This window comes from Petaurus breviceps, unplaced genomic scaffold (assembly GCF_028583685.1).
Source record: "Petaurus breviceps papuanus isolate PSGF00001 unplaced genomic scaffold, PetGlider_PUasm1.0 207, whole genome shotgun sequence".
NCBI classification, from domain to species: domain Eukaryota; kingdom Metazoa; phylum Chordata; class Mammalia; order Diprotodontia; family Petauridae; genus Petaurus; species Petaurus breviceps.
The window spans coordinates 3,801,336-3,826,444 of NW_027185850.1; the positions used below are offsets into that span (position 1 = coordinate 3,801,336).

At 40.5% G+C, this 25,109-nt stretch overlaps 1 protein-coding gene across 1 annotated transcript in view; it reads left to right on the forward strand.

Annotated features, from left to right (window-relative positions):
- The window catches only part of NEGR1 (neuronal growth regulator 1), a 1,123,335-nt gene that overhangs the window by 642,763 nt on the left and 455,463 nt on the right, over window positions 1-25,109 (forward strand). The window lies entirely within an intron of this gene.

Consider the following 25,109-nt stretch of genomic DNA (forward strand, 5'->3'; position numbering starts at 1 on the left):
AGCACCGTGCTTGGCACACCGTAGGCGCTTATTAAACACGGGAGGACGGACTGACCTGCTTGCCATTCCTCACACAGGTCACTTCATCTCTCTTCTCTCCTTGCCTTCTTCTGACTGTGGACTATTTCTGGGTTGTTTTCCTCTCTCACCTCCACCTCTCGGGATCCCTGGTGTCTTTAGAGCTAAACTCACCCAACACCTCCTGCAGGAGGCCTTTTCCAGTCCCATTAGCTGTTCGAACCTTTTCCCCAAAAAGTTATTTCCATCTGCATGTGTTTTGCATATTCCTCTCTCTCTCTCTCTCTTCATATATATAGTGTTTCCTCCCTTAGAATGTAAACAGCCTATAAACATGTCCAGTTACTGTTTCCTTTTGGCCTTGTATCACCATAAAGTGATATGATGCCTGACACATAGTAGGCACTTGATAAAATTTATGTTGTTTGATATATGTAGATGATACCTTCATTTTACCAATGGGGAAACTGAGTCACAGAGTGTGTAATTCATCTGAGGTCTCAAAGGTAGTTTAACCAAGATTTGAATTCTGTTCTTCTAACGCCAAGTCCAGTCCTCTTTTTACTGAACCACAGAGGTTGGAGCTAAAAGTAACCTGCCTAAGACTGGTGAGAGGATATTCTCATGGTGTTCCTCCCTGATCAGCCCACCTTGGGAATGCTATGTTCAGTTCTGGGTGGTACAGTCTAAGAAGGATCTCACCAGGCTGGATGTCATCTTCAAGAGGCTGATCAGGACAGGGAAGGGTCTCAAGTCCATGCCATAGAAGAATAGGCTTAAGGAATCTCAGTAGGAGAAGAGAAGGCTTGGGGCTGTGGGGTAAATGCTGAGCTAACATTGCTGTGTTCAATTCTATGAGGGGCTGGCATCGGGAAGAAAAATTCATTTTTCTCTTCTTGGTCCTAGAAGCAGAAGTAGCAGCAAGAGCAGGGAGTAAAAGAAGAGATTTAGGCTAATTATCCAGTATTAAAAAAACACACACTTTCTACTAATTGGAGCTATCCCCAAATAAAGGGGGGGCGGCTCACGAAGTGTCCTGTTCCTCATCAGTGAAGGTCTACATATGAAGGGGACTGGTCACTTCTTTGTGAGGCTAGAGGAGGGGGAAGGTTATATGACACCTGCTATGCACTAAGCTTCCTGTCTCTATCAAGTATCATCTGTATGGTTTCAATTCTTCCTCAGGTACAGGTTCAACAAAAGGGCTGTTATCCCCCCCAGCTCTGCAGTCCGTGCTTCTGTGAGGGCTCTAGGTGGGAGTGACGGGTGCCTGCTCCAAGAGATTCCTGTTTCCTTTACCTCTCACTGGTTCTGTCTGAGGCCTCCATCCTCAAGCCCTCCAGGTTCACTTCAGTATAACGAGGCTGGCCCTTGTTTTAGCACTTGCTAGGAATACATAGACTAATACACAGAATGATGCCCTAAGCTGCACTTTTTTCATCTTTAATTCATAGGTTCTGCTGTTGCGCCATTCTCCTTGTAAACTCTGCTTTGAATATAAGGCTAAGCCTCCTTTTTCTTCCAACTTCCAGCATTTTTTATTTTATGTCCTTTGTGCTGCTCATGTACTGGTCAAAAGGACAAGTGACATCACAGAAAACAACTCAGCATCGAAAACAAATCACCCTGACTTCTGCCAGATACTCACTGATGTGACACCTGGGAAGAGGCCAGTGAGTTTCTCTTAATTCATTTGATAAGAATTAGTAGCCTGAATGCTGTGACTTCTTATGAAGGGACATGAGACTTAAAGCATCTGAGGTTTCCTGTATTTTTGTGATTCATATTTAAATGAAGGTCCCAGAAAATAGCCCCAGTGCGAAACAACTTCTATCAAGAGACGAGAGTCCTTTCAATGAATAATTAAAAATGGAACTTTTCATGTGAACTCATATATTTCTTGGCAGTTGGCATAATATTTCAATAATTCATGTAATTTTTGAATATTATATAGTTAATGTCATAAAGTAATTTCCATGATATTGAATTATAAGAGAACCCACTTAGGTCAGGAAGACTAATGATCTGGGAACAGACAGAGTGGCCATTTGCACTGGAGCCCATTTTCAGAGAGGGTCTGTGAATGTCACCATGCAAATGTCTTGAAAGCACCTGGTACAGGCTGGGGGTTAAGGGTGACTTTTTGAGAGTTTCTCTATGATAAAATTAAAAGAAATCCAACTTTTCACCTTGAGAAAATGTCGAAAGAAATCTCTATCAAAAATATAGGTCTCCATGTATGATCTCTCTTTCATCAAAGGCAGTGAGGAGAGATGATTAGCATTTGAGTCAGGAAAAGCTGAATTCAAATCCTGCTTTTCATGTATATGAGTTGAATTAACGTTCTTTTCTAAATTCATAGTATTTTTCTTCAAATAAAAGCAAAGAACTAGGTTCTCTGACACATTTCATTTCCTATGTTTACAACGAATATTGCACAGAAAAACCCTCCTCACTGCCCCTAAGTAAATTTCTACAAGACCATATCATACAGAACATCAGCATAGGTACCATTTCCACACCAAGAATTCCCTACATTAATGCAATCACAGTTCCAGATAATAACAAAAAGACAAATAAAACAACAATCCTGCTTTCTTACATAGAGCTCTGAGTGTCAAAGATCACTGAATGCTGGGAGTGGAGGAATCCTCAGAGATTAAGAAAACTGTTTTGTGGCCCAAGAGAAATGACCTTGATGACCTACCCAATGGTTGATCATTCAGTCTTTTTTTTTTTTTATTAAAGACTCTCATTAGAAGAACCTAGCTTACTTTACTACTGAGACTGTCCATTACACTTTTAGTTAGTTCTAATTGATAAGATTATTATTTTGTTCCCATGCCTCAAACTGAAACCCATTGTTCTCAACATTTTTCCTAAGGGAACTAACAATGTTCATTTTCTGACAACTCTGACATTCTCTTGACAACCTTGCTGAACTCTGTTTTATGTAAAATGATCAAATCGCACTCTTTGTAATAATGCATGACTTTGATTTTTAAGCTAACAATTAGGTTCTTGGAGATCACTGAAGCTGATGAAGTGAGGCAGAGGACTTGTATGTTTGTTGGTGGATAAGAATTGTTGAAGATGGAGTACTTACTAACAAAGGAGACCCGGTACCATTCCTGATTCCGACACATTCCAGACAAGTCATCTAACTTCTTGTATGCTTAATTGATATTCTGTAGATGAGTTAACAATCTTTATAGGTCATAAAATCATAAACTGAGGCCTGGAAGGCCATTCGTTTTGCACATTGTGAAACATAGTCTGAGATAGGTGAAGTGACTTCCATTGCCTCCTACAACTAAAAAGTATCTGGGGCTGAGTTTTGTCTCTGAGAAATCTCAAGTCTCCTGAGAACAGCTCTTATTGTCACCAAGTTTCTTGGGTGATGGAAATCTTCCTGTATTGAGAAAACTAGGAGTCTGAACTGAGGAAGCACAGGGAAAGACTAAGGATGCCAAGTTCTCATGGTCTTCTACAGTGCTTTGTGATAAGGTCTGACAAAGCTGCTTTCCACTAATTCAGGTTTGGCGTATTGTATATATAAACCGTGGTGGTTGCCTTAAGAGACAATAGGGATGTGAATGGAAGGAGCTGGTCGGTCCCTATCCCTCTTTGGACTTCTCCCATGCTTTCAGATTCCAGTTCTGAGGAAGTTGATGAGAGTGAATAGAGATGGTAAAACAAGTATGGACTCTTGGAATGAAAGCATAACCTTTCAATTGTAAGGAATTTATTTAAATGAGGGGAGGGGTGTCCATATGCATCCACAATGCAGACAACTTCTATAACTATGAGGAAAGAAAACAAGTTAGGATTACTTATTTAAAACTTGCATGGAACCTTGAAAATTGCTAAGTACAAGCTATTTGATTTATATATGAGAAACTTGAGGTCCCAGGAGCCTAAATTCCCTCAGGTCATACCAGGGAAGGCAGACCTTTTTGGATTCCAAAAGTTCTTGGTACACACTCAGAAGGACGCTTCTATTCTGGCCTTCAGGTGTGAGTGGCAAAGCTGTTCTCCTCCAGCTGCCAATACCCATTTTAATTTTTTTCAATTAATTTCTATTTTTTCAATAAAGTTTTAGGTAACAAGAATATAATTTCTCTCCTTCCCACTCTTCCAAATTTAAAAAAAAAAAAGACAAAACCAAAATCTGAGTAACAAGTATGCATGGGCAAACAAATCAAAATTCCATGTCCATGAAAAAAAAAATCTGAATATTCACCGTAAGTAAATCATCTCTCTATCAGGAAGTGGATAATATGCTTCATCTTGCGCATCCAGGAATCGGGCTTAGTCATTAAATTGATCAGAATACTTAAATCTTTCAAATCCATCTTTACAACGTTGTTGTTACTATATTAACTGCTCTCCTGATTGTGCTCACTTAAGGGAAGGTAGGTGGCACAGTGGTCAGGACACTGGACCTGTATTCAGGAAGACCCAAATGCAAATCTAGCCTCAAAAACTTTACTGGCTATGTGTGTAGCCCTGGGCAAATTACTGAGCTTTTATCTGCTTCAATTTCCCCTTCTGTCAAAAGGGGATAAATAATAGGATTGTTGTGAGCATACAGTGAGATGATATTTTTTAAATGTTCCACAAACATTGAAGTGCAATGTAAATGCGAATATTGATCATGTGCTCTGCTTTGGCACTTTGCACGGCATCCTCATGCTCCCTGCATGCTCTCCCTCCCTGGCACATGCTATTTGCAGGATATGTGCTGCTCACAGGAGCCCCCTCTCCTCCTGCCCAAAGATCTCTAACTGCAAAGGGTTAACTCTGCATCCCTTTTTTTCAGCCCATCGCCGTTATTTCATTGGCTCCTTGTCTTCATCAGATTCCCCATCTTGGCAGTCCTGTCTGAAATGATATTCAGTAGTTGTTTTATGCTTTTCTATGGCTTGGCCAGTGAGTTTTAAAGCTGCCGTGGCTGGATTTCCTAGTGCTCAGAGCACTGAACCTGCTCTCAGGAGGACTGAATCCAAAGTCATCCCAAAACATCAGCTGTGTTACTCATGTTCTTCACCTTGACTTCCTCCGTTTCCTGCCCTATAAAATGAGAATAATAATAACTCCTACGTCCTGCGGTTATCGGGGAATAAAAGAGATAATATCTGTAAAGTGATTTGCAAAGCTAGAATTGCCCTATAAATGCTAGCTATTACTATTTGATTATAGTACTCCCCTCCATCTCCTTTGTTTGTAGACCTAACTAGCTCCATTATTTTGTGAGTTGATACATAGCTCTGTCCGGTGCATTTTTTAAAGTTTCTTTTTGGTGTTTTCTAATCTTCTACTTTCATATGATTATAAAATCACGGATTAGAAGATGAAGGAGATCTTATAGGCCATTGAGTCCAAGGCCCCTATTCCTAAGATGATGAAACTGGGGCCCAGAGCATTTCAATGATTTTCCCAAAGTCATGCAGGTAGTAAATACAGGATATGGGATATTGTTTTTTTCTAGAATTGTACGGAAGTGTATATCATTCATCTAAACCAGTGTGATGGGTCTGTCAAACAAATCATTTGAGATTGCTGATTTCTACATTGATAGCACTTGATAGGAAGTACAGTGATACATGTAATGAATGCAGGTCTCAGTTGCACATGAGAACATACTCCAGTTGCATGTAGGCCATGCTAGGGATGGAAGAGGAATATCTGGAGAGACCCCAAGCTGGCTCCCATGGACCAGCAGAGCCTTCCCAGTCACTCTTCCAAATCGTAACCTCCAACAGCGTTCAAGAATTGGCTTGGGATGGAGAGGGAAGGTACTAGACTTAGTGGTGGCTTTTAAGGGTCCCTGAAGTGAGTAGTTTGCCACAGGAAATGCTTCTAGAGAAGGCAGCTGTGGTTTAATGTTGGGTCACAGCTGGGTTCTTTTCATTGTGCTGATGTGGGGAGCAGGCAACTGCCAGGGATTTCACCAGCAAAATCTGCCAGGACCATTCAGGGGATGCGTGTTGGTTTAGTTCTCAAGCAAATGATGTACTTGACAGATTGCTTTCTGTGGGCAGTGGGGTAACCCACAGAGAGTCTGGTGGGTGAAACTTAGAAGGCAGATTGTGATGAAGGAGATAATTCTGCAGATAAGAGCAGAGGCTCTCTGTGTTTGTGTTTGTGTGTGTGTGTGTGTGTGTGTGTGTGTGTGTGAAATGCTGTTTTTCAACCCACACATTTCACAGCCAACTGTTTATGCCAAGGGAAGGGTTGACATAGCCTAGAACTGCAGCCACAGAGCAGAAAGACATACAGTGCTGCCATTCATGTGCTGTGTACTTCCTGCCGCTGCTGCTGTTGCCTGGGGGTCTATCTGCTATGATGGGCTGGATTTTAAGTAGTATTCTTTTTCAGACTTTGAACACACCAAGTCAGTTGGATAATATCCAGCTGTACAACAGGGGTCTGAAATCCTAGTGGATCAACTCTTGCATGCCCACTATTGATCTTCTAGACCCAATGAAGGGAAAATAAAAATCCATATGGTCTAAACTATTGACAAAATTATATAATATCGTTTGGTAGAAGTGCTAGTGTTTCCCTTTTGGTAGAGGAAAAGGTTAGCCTAGATCCTTGCTCTCTAACAAGCCTTGGATAAATTATTAAATGTATGCTAAGTTGCCCACTCAGGGGTCCCCAAACCAGGCAATGTTTCTTGCTGACCTATGGTAACTTTTTAATGTACTAGACCTTGGTTTTTGAAAGGAAGTAAAATGGTTTTGACTTAATTAGAAACAGATGATTTAGAACTGTCAGGGGCCTTAAATATCAGTTTGTCTGACCCCCTCACTTTACAGGCAAGGAATTTGAGAAACAAAGGAGAAAAGTAACTTGGTCAAGGCCATATGATTAGAATGTAGCTGGGTCATTCTTTTAACTCAAATTCTCAGAATCTATCTCCAGGTTCTTTCCAATATATCACACTGCCTTCTGTTACTTTGTTCAAATAGATAAATAATGGCCCCTGGCCTCAGTTAATAGAGAATCTAGTAAATTTATCTTTGAGGAATTGTATTCTTACAACCACCACAGTGACCCACACAGAGCTAATATATTAAATGCATTCCCTAGGAGTTGGACAGAAATGAAAGGAAGGAAGAAGATAGAGGGAAATCCACTTTAGATTTGCATGACTTTTAAGTATTTCTGTACCTTATAGGCCCTAAAAAATGATATACTGTTGACTTTCTAACACTTCCAGCTGTCTATTGATAAAGAATGATAGAACTTTGAGTTGGAAAGGAATTCAGTGGATACATCCTAGGTAGAAATCAAGTGTAAGAGAAAGAGCACGAATTCTTGAGTCAGAGCATCTCAGTTCCAGTTCTCTCTCGGATCCTTACTTCTTAGCCTACCCCCTAACACTTGGGTCTCAGTTTCCTTGCTCATAAAATTCCAAAAGGTCCCTCATAGCTCTAGATCTCTGATTCCTTCATTTTATAGAGGATGAAACAGAGAGATTCTATGATTTACCAAATGTCACTGAGGTCAGAAGTAGAAGAATTGTCTTCTGACTCTTCGAGTCTAGAACTGTATCATAAAAACATTTCTGGGCCTACAAGTAGAGATTCTCAGTTCAAATCCTGGCTCTTCAATTTGCTGCCTGTAAGACTCTGAGCTTCCTTCAAGACAGCTCAGATCCCAATTATACAGCTAATGGGGGGAGGTGGTGGAGGGGAGTGGTCTCCATATGGTAGTAGGACGATGCAGAATGTTCACTGTATTCCAGTTCTTCAGCCTCCAGAAAGTAGTCCCAGAGAACGTACCACGGGGTGACACAATTTTGTGTTCCTGGCAATTAGCATAGAATATGATACATAGTAAGCACTCAATGAAGGCTTCTTGACTGTTCCAGTGGGTTGCTTTTCAGTTGGTTAGAGCTGAAGTTCCCGTATCTCCCCACTCCCAAGTATATGCCTCTGCCCTGAGTTGGCAGAGAAATCACCCTACCAACAGATCCTTGAAATACTGGTGTCACATACCTAAGCTTTAGGTAGCTCATGGCTTCAGTGATATCATCCATGTCTTCTGAATTCTGGCTCTGAACTAGCAGTTGCCATGAGGGTGGGCCTTGTGAAATATCAGACCCCTGAGCATTGCCAGCCACATCCTTTTTTGTGAAACCAGTGACCTCCGCAATGCTAGCCAACTCCCCCAAAAGGGAAACAGAACAGATTTCTTTACCCATTTTCTGAGCTGACTTTTATTTTCTTCATCACGGCTTGTCATGGCAGAATATGCTCTTGCCGCTGCTGCCTCTTCTTGGTGACCGGCCAGGACTAAAAGGAGAAGAAGCGCCAACCCCTTGGAAGGAAGGCTGTTTCTTTGATCCTGCCAGCCATTATGAGGAAAGGAAATGCCAAAAAAAGCCAGTAGCCTTCGATTTAGCCTTCTGTCTGGTTGGTCTACTCAAACAGTTTGGAAAAGCTGCAAGGAAGCAGCTTACCCAGACAAATGCCAGGTTCCCAACCCTTTGGACATCAACCCAACAGTATAAATATCATTTAGGGACTGTGGTCAAGCAGTTTTGCTCTTAAGAGTTTTATGTATTTCACAGGAAGTATTTTTGAAGAAGATGCTCTAAGTGTGAAAAGTAACCATTTATTTTTATAATAAATGAAATCTTTGCTATGGAAATTAGATAATATCTGAATTTATGTCAAAAATCCATGGTTGCATAACAAGACATTAGAGTATGGGCAATAAGGAAATGTTTACATGTGAAAACATGGCAAAATGAAGACTTTTCCCAGAAATCTCTGAGCCTCCTTTGAAGTGAATTCCGTGGGTTGTTCAGAATTGCAGTCACATTTTCACCGGACTCATGGATTTCTTCTGCAAATCTCATAGCTCCCCTATTCTATTGGTGAATGAGTTCAGTTATTTCATTATTCGGAAAGTGGTCTGAATTTTCAATAGGAGACTTTTCATGCATTGCACAGGCCTTTCTTATACATGATCCAATAATCCACTGTGTTCCAATACCTGCACATGTTTGGGATTTAATGACAAAGAAATAAATAAGGCCATCCCTGCCTTTAAGGGGCTTGCATTTTCTCAGATTGTTCACTGTGATATCAAAACGTTCTTAAACAAACCAAGGATAAACTCTTTCCCTTCTTTACATACATAGAACACTTTATATCTTGGGGGTGGGGAAGGAGAAAGGAGGAGGGAAGAAACATTCCTTTTGGGCCTATTATGCGCTAAGTACTTTTACACATATTGATCTTTATAATAAGTCAGGGAGAAAGATGTCATTATTATCCCCATCTTACAGTTGAGAACACTCAGGCACAGATTAAATAACTTACATGTTAGTGTTTCAGAGTTAGTAAGTGCCTGAATCTGCATCTGAATTCAAGCTTTCCTGATTCCTTCCGCTCTCTCTCGCCGCTCCGCCATCTGCCTCGCACATGACTCCTTACCTTTCCTCTGGAATGTCCCTCCTCTTTCACTCAAGCTCACAGAATTCTTCCTTTTTTCTTTAAGATTCATCTCATACCTTCTATATAAAGCCTTTCTTCCACCTCAGCTGCAAGTGAACTCAGCTTCTCAATGAGCACTTTGTGTTTCTTTGTGTTTAGCCATTATATATCTACAATATACATAATACATATCTATCTATCTGTATCCCTATATGTACATATACATATATGTATATATGCTTGCATATATGCTGTTTCCCTCATGGGTAAAGATTGATTCATTTTCTTTGTATTCTCATGGCCTTTCACCAGGACTGACACATAGTAGGAACTTAATAAATGTTTGATGATTAATTGATTGGTGGGGGGGGACAGAGTTAGTGGAATTGAGTCACTGGAGGGAGATCAGAAAATAGTCCATTTAAATTCATCCAAGAAACGTAGAGCAAGTGCCAATTATCTGAAAAGCACTGTGCTATGTGCTAGTGATATACAGATGGGAAATGGCATAATTCAGGCCTTCAAGGAGCTATCAACCTAGCTAAAATGTCTACCAGGCATGAAAGGTAATGAGATTATCAAATTGTGTAGGACAAGTGCAAAGGGGGGCATCCAGTTGCAATGAGAAAACTGAGAAAATGATTGGGGGAGATAGCACATTTAGCTGAAGAGCCTTATGGATTGACTTAGGGGGAGGTGGAACCTAAAGTTTGACCTTGGAAGAAGAGGAGAATTTCATCAGCTGATGAGGAAGACAGTCTTGTGTTCCAGACTGGCCCAAGTGTACAGATACGGAAGAAGACAGGGCAAGAATTCAGATCCTTTAGCAATGAAGTTAGGCCAGTCCAGAGGTGTCAAAACACCATGCAGCCTACAACACTCAGAGGTCAGCCAGACCAGCTTAAAATGTAGTGGGGAAATATTTAACAAGTTAAATAAAAGTAGAGGAAAACATAGACATCTCATTTTTTAAATGGAGTCAAAATGGATTGTAATGTATGAATTAGTATACCTTACTTTATTTGAGTTTGACCTTGTTAGGTCAGAACATGGAGGGCCTGACCGTGGTTAATCTAAGATTGAAGTTACTGCTCGTGATAAAGCATTAAGAATGTTGGTTCATTTCCTGTGACATAATAGCTACTAACCCCAATAAATGGACCCATACAGGAGGTCTATTGTCCCATCAAATGTTCTTCAGCTCTTACATTTACTAGCACTGATTTCTAACATCTGTTCCATGTTCTACTGTTATCCGTGGATGAAAGAACAATTCTATTAATTCTCCCGATAAGAGTAAAAACACTAAAAATACCAAGAGGATTGGAAGATGTGAGTCAATGTTTATTTTCCCTGCTGAACTAAAGCCCTTATTTTTATATGGATTGGACTAGACTAGCTGTGGGTGTCAACCTCAAATAGAAATGGGAACCACTGAATGGCATATAGAGATCTTAATGGGCCACATATGAACTTAGAAAAGCACCTATTTACTTGTCCTTTTTATTGTGCGTAAACATATTAAAATCAGACAGTACATTTTCAACTGTTTGGGGTAGCACTGAGGAATGTTATGGGTCCCGTGCACTCTTGTTTGATACTCGTGTACTAAATGGCTTCTAGCGGTCTTTCTTCCTCTAGAGGCAGCTGGTTGGCTCAGTAGAAAGAGCGCTGAAATCAGTAAAACCTGAGTTTAAATCCTGTCTATTATTACTTCTTCAGGTTCTAGAAGCTTTCTAGCTGTGTGACCCTGGGCAATTCCTTTAACCAAGTGACATACTAGTACCTGTGGAACAATTGATTCTCCGAGTAAAAAGTTCTCAGGACACATTTTTAAATTTAGTTACCATTATTACTTTTTACGCAATCACTTGAGTGTAAGCAATCCACAAATTAATAAATCAAACATAGATTTGGGAGTTAGCTGACTGAAGCTGAAAAGTTCACAATCAACTCTCACAAGCCACCTTCCAAAATGGCCCTATCTTAACTTCTCTCAGTTTCAGTTTCCTCCTAGAAGATGGCAATAATAATGGCCCCCAGCTCCTCGGATTGTTGTAAGGATCAAACGAGAAAACCGAGTTAATAAGTATTTATTAAAACTGTGTAAATGTTTGCTAATATTTCTATGACTAATACATTGTAGGACATGTCCTTGTTTTTGATAATCAAGTTGTACCCAGCAAAGCCTATTTTGCTTCAAAGATGATAAAAAAAAAAAAACAGCTGGTACATGGACGTTGTCTTTGTAAATCCAATGTTCTGATGTTTTATACCTATGTGAGCTGTATGTCTGTGTGAATGTATGTCTATGCTGGGGAGGGGGGTCCAGAACTGAGATAGTCAGAGAAGTCACATAAAGGTTATCCAAGTCACCAAGAATGGGAGTGAGATTTTATTTTTCTTTTGTTTGATGACATGTCTGTTAAAAATCCTTCATACATATAATGCTTTGCAAACACAAAAGTGCTGTGTTCATGTGGGTAATAGAAGGGGGTATATGGCCCTATACTCATGAAGGTCATGCCTGTGGAGGGCAAGTTTGATCACAGTCTACCAAACTGTCAAGACGTCCAATATAGGGCTGATGATGCCTTGGATTATCCACCCAGGCCCTCATCAGTTAGGGAAGTTCACCGCCAGGGTTGGGGCAGGGTGACTTTTTGGAAGGGTGAGAGGGATGGAGGGCATGGGAACACTCTGTCAGTGCCTGGCCCATGACAGGTCCATAAGTATATGTTTCATAATTCCTTGATCAATTGAAGATCTTATATTAAGTCATAGAGAGGCTGCCACCTGAGTTGGCAGAGAGAAAATCCGTCCTACAACTTGAGAGAGTCCTAAAGGCTGGAGGTCACAATGAGTGTCTGAGTCTCGAGCCTATGCAACTTCTCATTCTTGTGGGGAAAACTCAGCCAGAAGGAATTTTCATCTGATTAGAAGAAGCTTATTCAGGATTTCCCTGTAACATGGGGCAGGCGAGACAAGCTTTTCAAACATGTTTCCTTCTCTTGGCCATGGCTGAGGAAGCAGGTGGTTTCTGTGCTCAGAACAGTGTGCTTTGTGATAAATGCTGAATTGTTTTTTCAATAATCTAAAAGTATCTGTGAATCAGCTTCCATAAATACTCTCTCAACCTTCTGTCCTTTGGAAGTCTGAGGAAGTTCCCCAAACGGATGTGTGTGTGTGTGTGTGTGTGTGTGTGTGTGTTGTGGTCCTCAAAAGCTCTTATCACTTAAGTGGCAACTAGCAAGTTTGGTCAGTCCCAGAATCCTTGTGCACTTTTACAGATCTGCAGGATCTGTGGTGAGGATTTCAGATTAAAGTCACTTCTACCTGCATCTTTGTTTTTTTTAACTGTCTTCAGAGTCTATTTTTGAATATCTAGCTCTATTTTTGAATCAAATGAATATAAAGGAAAATCATAATTGTTCACATTACGGGTGATTATTTGTACTCATGCTTCTAATAACACCAAGAGCTGATATTGGTATAATATTTTATATGTATTGCCTGATTTGACTCTTTTTTATATACCAAAAAAAAATTAGCAAGGCAGTTCCTAATATTAGTTTTATTATAAATGATGAAGAAATCCAGGCCCTCAGTGATTAATGACTTCTTAGATCCAACTTTGAAGGGTTTAAGTAGCTATTTGGACCAGGTCTCCCAGGTTCAATGTCAAGTGTTCTGTATTCAGTGTTTAGTGCAGTGCCTAGAACAAAATCGGTGCTTAATAAATGTTCATTGACTGACCTACTAAGTAACCAGAACAAATTCAAACACCTCATCTGTCTACTCACGATTCCAGTGAACTGGTGAATATTTAGTCCTTTCCCAGATACCCAAAGTATTCAATTTCCTCTTCTAGAGACCATGATTACTTGGGGGCTGGGCTAAACATTGAAGCAGGGCTGCCCCCTGGTTATTTGCATTTATGTGCTGCTATAGGTACCATGATATAGTGGATACAGAGCTAGATTTCGAGTTTGGGAAAATAGGCTTCACCTCCTTCCTCTGCCATATACTCTGGAAGGGGAAGACACTCGAAATGTCCCCAGCCGGCTCTCTACATGTTAGGGTACCATTTAGTTCTCAATCTCCACCCAGGGAGGGAGTTTCCATTCCAGAAGTTCACAATGCTAAGGAAATCACAGGTCTGTCTGCCTTCCAAATAACACCTAGGAGCTTTAGTATAGTGTCCATGGATGTCAGAGAAGCCTACTGCAGGTCCCAACATGAAAACAGCAAAGACCACTAAATGCGATCCTGGATTATGTTGATTGTTGAATACAGTCGATGTTGAAGGAGGAGTTAGTAACATTTGGTCTTGCATCACTCAGACCACATCTGGAGCACTGTTTTTAGTTTGGTGTTCTGTTCTTTAGGAAGACCATTGACAAGCTAACATCAATCCAAAGGAGGAAACCAGGGATCTTAAAGAAATTCAAACAGTATGACAATTGGTTGAAGAGAGCAGTGATGTTCAGTTGCTAGATGAAGAGAGAACAACATAGCTATTGTAGTATAGGTGATGGGTTTGCACGTGGAAAAGCATTGAAACTACCCTTTGACCTCAAGGATGAACCAGATCCTATGGGTGCAATTCATAAGGGACTACATTTTGCTTCAAAACAAGGAGATATTTCTTAATCAATTGGAGCTATACAAAAAATTTAACTGGGCTCCTTCTTCACTGAAGACAGTGACTGACACATAGTAGGCACTTATTAAAGCTTTCACCAACACTATTTATTGACTGACTCCTTTCAGAGGAGTCAATGACTGCTCTTTGAAGAGAAAGTCAATGACATTCTTATCACTGGTATACTTTGAAGGGGAAAGGGAACGAACACCAATGAGAAATATTGTATGGAGAGGTTTTCTGTTTCAAACATAAATTGAACTAAGTGACTGTGGGAATTTCTTCTGACTCTTATATTCTATGATTTCACTTAAAATGGTCATTGATAATGATGGGCTGTGATTTCAAATAGACAATAATCAAAGCATTTATTTTTTTTTAATTTGGAGAGTTCCAGTGGGATTCTTGAAAATCATATTTATCTTGTGAATACATCTTTATTTCACTAAATTGACTATCTTCTCTGATACAAAGCTGACAGATAGTTGACAGAGATGGGATGCTTAAGAGGTAGTAAAGGAACAGGAAAAGGAGGACCCAGGATAGCAGGTAAACTTTGTGGACAATCCACACATAGATATTGGAGAGATCACTGGCCCAATCGATCACCACTTCTTATAATGCCTTATTTCCTTCACTGTTTAGCCTCAAAGCCTTATTCTACACAAGTCAGTTTGAATCCTTTCACCCCCCAGCTGTTAAGCTTTCGTTACTAAAATTATATGGAATTTATTGCTTGGTGTTTTGGGTTTTTTTTGTGGGGGGGGAGAGAAGGGATTATGTGCTATCTTATCATATAAAGAGTGAGTTCTTTATGTAGCATTAAGGACTGCTGTTGTACCCTAACCCAAATCACATGCCACCTGATTTGAAGCCCACCATTAAGCCCCTTTATATTTGTCTTTGTCTCTATCCTAAACCCTGTAACCACTTGTAACAGCTTAAAGGTGTAGCCCTGCATAAAAGGGAATCACCCAAGCATAGTCCCCTGCCCCTTATCTTTCCCTGAATTAGTACTTCCCTAAATCAGTAAGCCTTGAAGCAGTATTTTGTACAAGGGTCATGGTACAAGTCTGTGAAGAGATCATGGGGCAAGTCTATCTGTAAGAGACCACCTTGTTCTGGGATGCTGACCAAGCAAGGTCTGTATTCAGAACGCTGACCAAGCAGGGTCTCCCACACCCTTCACCCAGAACATGACCCTGGCCTGTTCTATGACCCAAACTGTTCTTGGAATTCCACTACCCCAGTGCCCTCCACCCTGTACCCTCCACCCTGTTCTAGGAGGGACCCCATGTCACAACAAAGGTCACACCCTTCTACCCTTGTGCCATGATTCCTAAATTAGCCCTGAGCTATACATCTAACCAATGGCTGTTCTTGGCTTCTCTATGTCATTGCTTATACTAGCTCCCCTCCCCAACTGTGGTTTTTGCCTTTAAAAGCACTGTATGCACCCCTATTCGGGGCTGCCTGATTTGAGTGTATACTCCAGTCAGTTGCATGCTTGATCAATAAATCCACACCTAAATTTACCTTCAACCCAGGTCTCAGTCTCACTCTTATTCTCTTCACAACACTGCTTAGTTGTGTACTTGTGTCCCTGGCAGATAGCACTATGACTCATACATACTAGGCACTGGTTGAGTTGTTTATCAATCATGTCTTCTTCTTCATGACCCTGTTTGGAGTTTTCTTGGCAAAGAAACTGGAGTGGTTTACCATTTCCTTCTCCAGCTCATTTTACAGATGAGGAAACTGAGGGAAACAGGGTGAAGTGATTTGCCCAGAGTCACACAGATGGTAAATATCTGAAATCAGATTTCAACTCAGAAAGTTAAATTTTCCTGACATCAGGCCAAGCACTCTATCCACTGTGTCACCTGGATGCCCTTATTAGTCACTTAAATGTTTATTGATTGATCAATACATATGTAAAAACATCTTCTAAAGAATAAAGCTCAATGTGCAAATTATAGAATAAAATATACCCAGAGTAGTTCAGTGATGGAGAACTCCAAACCCAAGCTCATTTTCAAAAGTAGTTTTGTCAAAAGAACTATGAATATTGTAAAACTTCTCTTATTCCAATGTCAACTTAAGCTCCATTTACAAACTCTAGTGTTGGGATGGCCTCTGGGATTTTATGATCTATTCCGCACACCAATTAATTATGGATTTTGACTTCAGATTGACTCTACCATCAGTTAAGAATCTCACTAAAAGAATAACTTTCTCTAATTCAGATTGAAATCTTTAATTTCTCCAATTCTGCTGCATTATTTAGGGACTCCCTATTATTGTGTCATGGCAATCATTTTTCTGCATTTTACTTACACAATTTGCATCGGTAGATGAACAACAAACATGTAATTCAGTATTATTATCCCCAAGGGTGTGAATGTCTGAATGCCATACTGTAGCAATACAAACACTTTTAAAAATCCACATATAGGCATTTGTTACAGTTATCTTGAAAGCTTTCATCCTTTTGTAAGTAAAATCTTTAAATGAGATGGTAAGTAATATCTTTATCTTCTTGGTAAATAACATACATCGATTTTAAATAAGCTTATGACCAAAATATCATTATTTTTCTCATCTTATATTTCTTTTTCCCCCTCTGAGACTATCTGACTAGAAAAAAAAAAACAGCATTTGTAAGAGCATGGTCCAGAAACTGGTTCATGTTAAGAAGTCACTCAGGACGGGGCGGCCAGGTAGCACAGCGAGTAAGAGCACCAGCTCCAGTGGCAGGATGACCTGGGGATCTAATCCGGGCTCAGATACTTAGCACCCACCCAGAAACACCTGGCTGTGTAACCTTGAACAAGTTACTTAACCCCAATTGCTTAGGTGTGGCCAGGTGTATCAGCAATGCCATATTCACAATGCCTGTAGAGATTACAAATATGCTGATATAATTATCCATCACAAAATACATCATGCTTGCCATATGGGGAAATAAACTAGAAAATTTATTAAGATACCAAAAGACTGAATCCCAAAACCAGAAAGTGAAAGCCATCAGAGTAGTTATGACATTGGCACAGGTAGATAAAGTAGAAAGCACCCACATTTTCAAGCCTTTAAAACAGAACAGGCTACCTCAGGCAAAGGTCCTCCTCTCCCCACGCACAGCAACCACCCAGCGTCCTGGAAGCGTGCTCCCAGCAACTGCGGCCCCTGGCAGCCCTCAGCAGGAGTCCTTAGCAGAAAGTCCTTAGCAGTCCTAACTCAAAAAGGGCTTTGCGCTGCCACTGCCTCTGCTGCTGCCGCCACCGTGGCCACCACCACCAGCCACTGCAGGAACGCCAGATTGGCTTTCGCTTTCTCTGGCTTTCGCTTTCTCTTGCTCCGCCCCTTCCTGCTACGTCAGCATGTCCAATGGGGCATGGAAGATCTTTAAATCCCATAACCCTTACACCAGGTGGCTCAGCGAGTAAGAGCACCGGCCCCAGTGTCGGGATGACCTGGGGATCGAATCCAGGCTCAGATACTTAGTGCCACACCCAGAAATAACTGGCCATGTAAACTTGAGCAAGTTACTTAACCCCGGGAAGCTATGTAGATAAATACCTGGGATTGAGAGACTCTTCAAACTAAGATACTCACTTTTCTAACCTTTCTTGAATTTCTTCTCTGAACCGAACACTTCCATTAATGAGCAAGTATTGATTAACATCTTACTAGGTAGGGGCTGGGCACTGTCCTTGGCCCCAGAACAAAACCAAAATGAAGTAGACCCTTCCTTCAAGGAGATCCCATTCTACAGGCGGAGTCAGTCTGAGCCAGGAGGGCAGCTAAGCATTGGGATGCAAAGAAAAGAAGAAGGCATACCCTGCCCTGAAGGAGCTCCCAATCAAATATGGAAACGACATGAAAATGACTTTGTGCCAACAAGATACAGACAAGCTAAATCAATGAATGACATTGTGCGGAGATGAAGGAGGACTGGAAAAAAACTGCCTGCAGAAGATGAGACTTTAACTGAGACTTGAAGGAAACCATGTAAGTCAAGAGGCCAAGAAGAGGAGAGAAAACTTTCCAGGCCTGGGACAGTCAGAGAAAACACTTGTGGTCCAGAGATTGAGCAACTTGAGAACCAGGATCACCGGATCCCAGAGTAGGTTGAGGAAGCAGCATTTTCAAAGGGCTGGCAAGGTAGGAAGAGGACAAGGTATAAAGGGCTTCAGATGCCAGGCTGAGGGTTTCCTCTTTGATCCTGGATGTTCTAGGGAGACACTGGAGTCTATGCATGAGGAAGATGACATGGTCCCATCTGCTCTTTAGAACAATCAATGTGACCGCCCAATGGAGGACATGTTGAATTGGGGAGATATGAGGCAGAGAGACAGCAGTAGACAATCCCAATAGCACAGGCACGAAATAACAAGTTTGTAGCAGGGCAGTTGCAGTGTCTGAAGAGAGGAAAGGGAAGGGAGCTAGCATTTATTAAGCACCATATCTACCAGATGCCATGTTAAACACTTTAAGATATCTCACACGATCTTACAACTGCCCTGGGAGGTAGGTGCTATTACTACCTGCATTTTACAGTTGAGAAAACTGAAATAGACAGAAGTTAAGTGACTTGCCCAGAGTCACACAACTAAAAGGTGTCTGATTTCAGATCTAAGGTCTTCCTGATTCAAGGTCCGCTGAATTGTCTCTAGGCATATGTGCCTTTAGAGAAGAGGGCATATGTGAGAACTATTAAAAGGTAGAAACAAATAGACTTTAAAACTGATGTGGATCAAGAGTGTGAGTAGATGAGGAATCAAAAATGATGCCTCAGTTTCAATCCTGTGTGACTGGAAGGATGGTTTGTATTAATAGAAAAAATGGGAAGAAGGGAAGGCATGGAGGGGACAGAAAAGGAACTTAGTTTGAGGGCATGTGAAGATTAAGATGTTTATGTGATGTCCCATTTGACATGTAAAATGGTCAATTGGAGATGCAAGACTAGAGGTCAAAAGAGAGTTTCTGCCTGGACAAGTAGAACTGAAACTCATCTATATCAATGACAATTGAATCCATGGAAACTGAGCTTCCAATATATATGGTTGAGAGTGAGAAGAGAAGAGTCCTGGGAGATCCCCCCGATTAGGGAGTGAGATGTGTCTGAAGACACGACAAAGGAGACAACAAAAGAGCGATCAGGCAGATGAAGAGTATTAGGCCAGAGCAGGGTCTTGGAGCTGCTGAAGAAGAGGAGAACTGAGAAAGAGCCAGCAGATGGGGCAAGTAAAACAAGAGCAGCAACTTTGATCATTAAAGGATGAGGCCAAAAGTTAGACCACAAAGAGCTAAGAAGACAATGAAAGGAAAGAAGACAGAGGCACCAGTCCTTCTCAATGAATGTATCTACAAAGGGAGGAGAGATACAGGAGCATGGGCCAAGTAGGGGATTTGGAAGATGGGTGGGCTATGGAAATGTTTGTAAAGAGAAGGGGAGAAGCCAACAGAATGAAACAATTGAAGATTAGTCAGAAAATAGACATAATATCAGGAAAGGTGTCTTGGAGCATGCTGGGAGACCCTGTGGTCCTACAGGGAGAAACAGTACATTGGAGGATACCTAAAATCTAGGGAAAACAAATAGAAAATACCTTATTCCATGCTATCTCAATTTTCATTTTCATTCTTAAGTACTTCAAAGGATATGTTATGTGGGTTCCACCTTCACTTGTATGGGCAGCAACCCATCTCCACCCTATCAGCCTACATGACTTTTATCTAAATCCTCCCATAAATCATTACTACGGGTCAGTCCACACATTCTTGGGATCTTCTTTCCTTCTCTTGCTTGTGATTGGAAACACCTAAGCTATTCTTCAGTTATTCCTGTCTCATCATGTTACTGATCAAACTTCTTTTCCCATTGCACATGTCTCTGAAGACATGCCACCCTTTTTTGTTTAATTACTGATTGGTAATTTGTTGTATTCTACTCATTTCAGGTATTTGCATCTTCACAGCTATTTGGGTGGACTCAACCTTAATTTCAAAGTCTGTGATATTCCATGTTATAGTCATATAGCATCCTTGGAAGAATATCATTAGTAAAAAGATAGACCATTATAAAGCACCGGCCCTGGAGTCAGGAGACAACCTGGGTTTCAATACGTCCTCAGACTCTTAACACAAAAACTAGCCATGTGACCTTGGGAAAGTCACTTAACCCCAATTGCCCTCAAAAAAAGCAAAAAAAAAAGATACACCTTTGTTTTAGGGAGAACCACAGGGTCATTTTCCCAGAGGCATTCACACCTATTCTTCTCCATTTCAATGCTGAATTCAGCTAGTTGTGCAAACTTAGTGTCTGCCAAAATCCATGTACTGATGGACCAGCCCTATGAAACCTCCATGATAGCATCGACAGTGGTCAGTTTCCTACTTTCTTTGTGTCTTTTTATCTGTTGACTCACCCCCTGTCAAAGTGTAAGTTACCGCTTAGCGGAGGCTGTCCCGTGTTTCATTCACACGTTCTCACATTACCATGTTTCCCCGATAATAAGACACTGTCTTATTAATTTTTTTGGACAGAAAAACACCAGAGGGCTTATTTTCAGGGGAGGGCTTATTTTAGAGGAATCTTACACAGTAAGGGGAGGGCTTATTTTCAGGATAGGTCTTATTGTTGGGGAAACATGGTAGTTATCATTGTCTGTGGAATACTTAGTATTTCCTTTAACTCTCAATTAAAACCCGCCTTTTATGGGAAGCCTTTGGGTTTCTTCCTGATCCACTGTGTGTCCAGTCTATAGCTTGTTGTAGATGCGTCCTTCTCCTTGCTGACTCCCCTATCAGATGGTAAGTTACCTGAGGGCAGGGGCTATTCTTTGCCTCTTTTTGTGTCCTCAGTGTAAGGCACATCATAGGGATTTGTTAAGTGTTGATTGACTGATTGACTTATTGAATTGAAATGGAATGGTGTACTGTCAATGACACGAGCCACAGTTCTCTGCACATCTCAGGGAACTGGACAGTTATTAGTTTATTGGCACTTTCAGGTGGTACTGACATCACATTTGAAATTGCCCCTTTTCTTTGGGCCTTTGTAAGCCTTGGCAATGTTCTGTTCCGAGGAGACAGACTGGGGAGATACGATTCCTGTTAGTTCAGAATCAGTACATGAAGACCTGCATGGCCTGTTCACTGGAAGCAAATTCACCAGCAAAGCAAATAATTGCCTTTCCTTCTCCAGACCTACTGGCGGCTTTTCAGATCTTCTCTTTATTAGATTCCCGCTTCCCAAAACATATGCCATTAAAGGAAAAAAAAATAGTCACAGCTACTTCTCCCTCTCAAATCTCGCACCTCACAAGCTGGTTTGTTGAGTTTAAGAAATCTATAATGGGAATGAACTTAAAAAGGAAAACTTTAAATAGCACCAGCTTGAAAACGCACTAGCCCACCATTTCTTCCTTACTGCACGAGCTAGTGTGCATGCGATTTGGCTGAGTTCTGGGGGCACATGGATGTCTGTTGTCTCCCAGGTGGTGCACAAGTAGAAACAGCAGCAAGAGCAGATGGAGCTTCCCTTTCTCCAAAGCCGATCTTTGCACGTGTCTGAAAAAGCAGAGCCATGTCCTAGGAAGAGTGCTAAACTTAGGAGAGGCATGAGTTCAGATCCCACCCCAACACATGCATCTGGGCAATGACGTGCAAATCACCATCAGTTTTCTCTTCTGTAAAATGGGCATGATGTATGCCCCCAGTGGAATGGAAACTCCTTGAAGACAAGGACTATTTTGTTTTTCACCCTTGTATCAAAATTACCCAACACATTGCCTTGTTCATAGCATGTATTTAGAAAATATTTACCAGTTTTCATTAAATGTGTCGAATTGATGAGACCCTGGGGGGGAGGAAATTGACCAAATGTGACCTTGTGAAACATCTGGACCTCCAAATCATTGCTCATCCCCTAGTTTTTCAAGTGAATGTTAACTTTAGAGTCTGACCTGAATTCTTTAAGACAGTGAGAGCCCAGTGGTAAGGCTTAGGAATCATCTTATCAACATCTTCAAAATAAAGGAGTGTGTCCAAAGGAACTTAGAGAATTTTTCAACAGTTTCAGAATACTAGATTTTCACCATTAGAAACATCTTCAGGGCTTGCCAATATAATTCATCCCTAAAAAGGAATCACTTTTATGGGAACCTCAGCAAGCTGTCACCCAGCATTTGCTCAAAGACCTCTGCTGGGAGAGAAGTGTGCCAGAAAGTAGAGAGTTTGGTTGAAAAATAGCTTCAAAAATAGAATCTCATGGCCAGATGTGCCTCCAACATTTCTCACTGATGAACAAAACTAGACCTGAAGATTAGTGGCACACCAAACACAGAATACTCCTAGAGTGCTCAGGGAAAATGGGAACAGGATGCAAAGTGTTTCTCTTTACTACTATTTTTAAGAGGGGAGAGCACCATATTATTTTGAGCATCCTTATTTTATGCTGGTCATTAATATATATCACAGTTTACTGTCTCCAATCTGCCCAGTATGTAAAATCTCTTTATTTTTGGCGTTGCAAATTGATTCCCCTTATATACCTCCTGAAGTCACACTGAAGTGATGCCTATTTTCTGCCCTGTCTGTCTTACTACGAGATTTCATTCCAGAGTAATCAAATGTCTTTCTCCTGCTGTCTCTTTCAGTGAAGACAGAAATAGTCTTTGGTTTGGGATGGCTAATTTTGATCCTCTGTCTTAGAAAGGGAGCTCAATGAAAGACTTAAGATAATAAATCATAAATATCAATTTAAGTATGTAATTAGAAAACAGGCATAATGGCCTATTCTTAATGGGAAATATTTGCTACAGTTAAAGCATTAGTTATGTAGAATCAAATATTTTGTAGCCATAATCAACCATCCTAAATATTTTGTAAATCATTTTTTTTATTACCAGAAAAATAGAAGTGAAAATTTAAGCTATAGTTATTGACAGTTTTCTTGGCATCCAATCACTGCAGGGTTTTAGCACAATTATGACAGCCATTTTTTTCTCTCTCAAGAGACCACAGGACCAGGACAGGTCATTAGGCATACCACGCATGACATTCTCTAGTAATGACCTGGATTATTAGGCATCGACTAGAACCTTGATTCTATTTGTCAAGAGTCAATGTGATATGATAGTAAGAATAGTGGGTGGAAATCAGGAGAGACTTGGGGTGAATCATGGCTCCAGCAGTCCCTGGTTGTATGGCCATGGACAAGTCCTCTGTGTCTTCATTTGAATTATGAGCATAACTATACTCCCACATGCAACTGAAAAGGGTATTGTGAAGGCACTGTGTAAAATAATTTTTCAAAGTTATAAGAAATTTTTGTCATCATTATTAATAATTTAGAATAAGTCATGAAATAAAAAATAGATATTATAATAAATAATAGATGGAGACTTCAGTGAAAAAATTCTTATCAATCAAGATTCTATCGAAGAAGGCCTGAGTCAGGCATGGTGGCATAGGTCTGTGATACCTGCTCCTGAAGTCTTTATTTGGTGGTTTTGAGCTACAGTGGGGTTAAAATTGATTGAGTGTCTGCATTGTTAATGACTAATAGGTGAGCCTCTTGTAGAGGGGGGAGAGGAACCATAATACCTATGGATCCCAGTTCAGAAAAAAAAGGTTAAAATTTCTCCCCTGATTAGTACCGAGATGACCATGAGTGGCTGATGTGTACTTCCAGCTAGGATTAGATAAGGAGTCTTCAAAAAAGTCTTCAAAAAAAAAATTAAATAGATACACAGAAGATAGATGACTAAATAAACATATGAGCAAACAAAACATTAAAAACAAGATAAGCCTGCCTTGGCCTTTAGCCAAGGGGACTTATATATCTTGTATCACAATATAATAAGAGTATTAATAATAAAATAATAATAAGCATATTTTGTGTGGCATATTCAATTATAAGTATAATTATTATATTTTTATTATTATAAGTATAATTATAGTTGACATTTCTGCATCATTTTAATATTTTAAAGTTCTTTATGTATATTATCTGATTTGATCTTCACAACAATCCTGTGAATTGGGTGATAAATCAGTCAATAAACATTTAATGAGTACTTACTATGTAGTAGGAATTATTATATGCCACATTTTATAGATGGGGAAACTGAGGCTGAGAGAAGTTAATTGATTTTCCCATGTTCACATAAGTAAGTATTGTGTGAAACAGGATTTGAACTTAGTTCTTCTAGACTCCCCATTGAGGACTCTCTCCACTGTAATGCAGAGCTCCTTCTAGTCCCATGTAAAGCAAGACTCTACTGTCATACTGTTCATCTTACATACACACACATACACACATATACACATATAGGCACATGCACAGTGTACATATATACACACTTGTGTGCACACATATATTGTATGTATATATTTATATATGCATGTTACCATTTTTTGTGCTGGGAGGGCAGGAGGCAGTTCTTAAGAGATAGAAGGAACTCTTGGAATTATCCATTGCACCTCTTCCATTTTTCAGATGCTAGAATTTGGTGGCTCAAAATGTCTAGTGGAGGGGCAACTAGGTGGTACAGTGAATACAGAATCGGCCCTGCAGTCAGGAGGACCTGAGTTCAAATCCAGCCTCAAACACTTACCACTTACTAGCTGTATGACCTTGGGCAAGTCACTTAACCCCAATTGCCCTACATTTCCCCCCTCCAAAAAGCCTCACTGTATTAGTGCCCAACAATGCAGGCACAATAACCCAATTTTGTTTTCTAGTAAGAATAATTAGTTTGAGAAATGCTCGTGCTTTCCTAGCCATTACCTGTTCCACTCAGGATTGTGCCTGTGGTTATTCTGTTGCAGAATGGATGGGGAGCTTGGGGAATCTGGCTGCCAGCTGATGACTACAGGCCATAAGGCATTCATCTCCTTTAGTCTGATTAAATGACTCTAGGGAATTAATCATTTGTGGCCTGATGTAATCTGACCTTTTTGGTTTCATTTGCTTTCTTTTT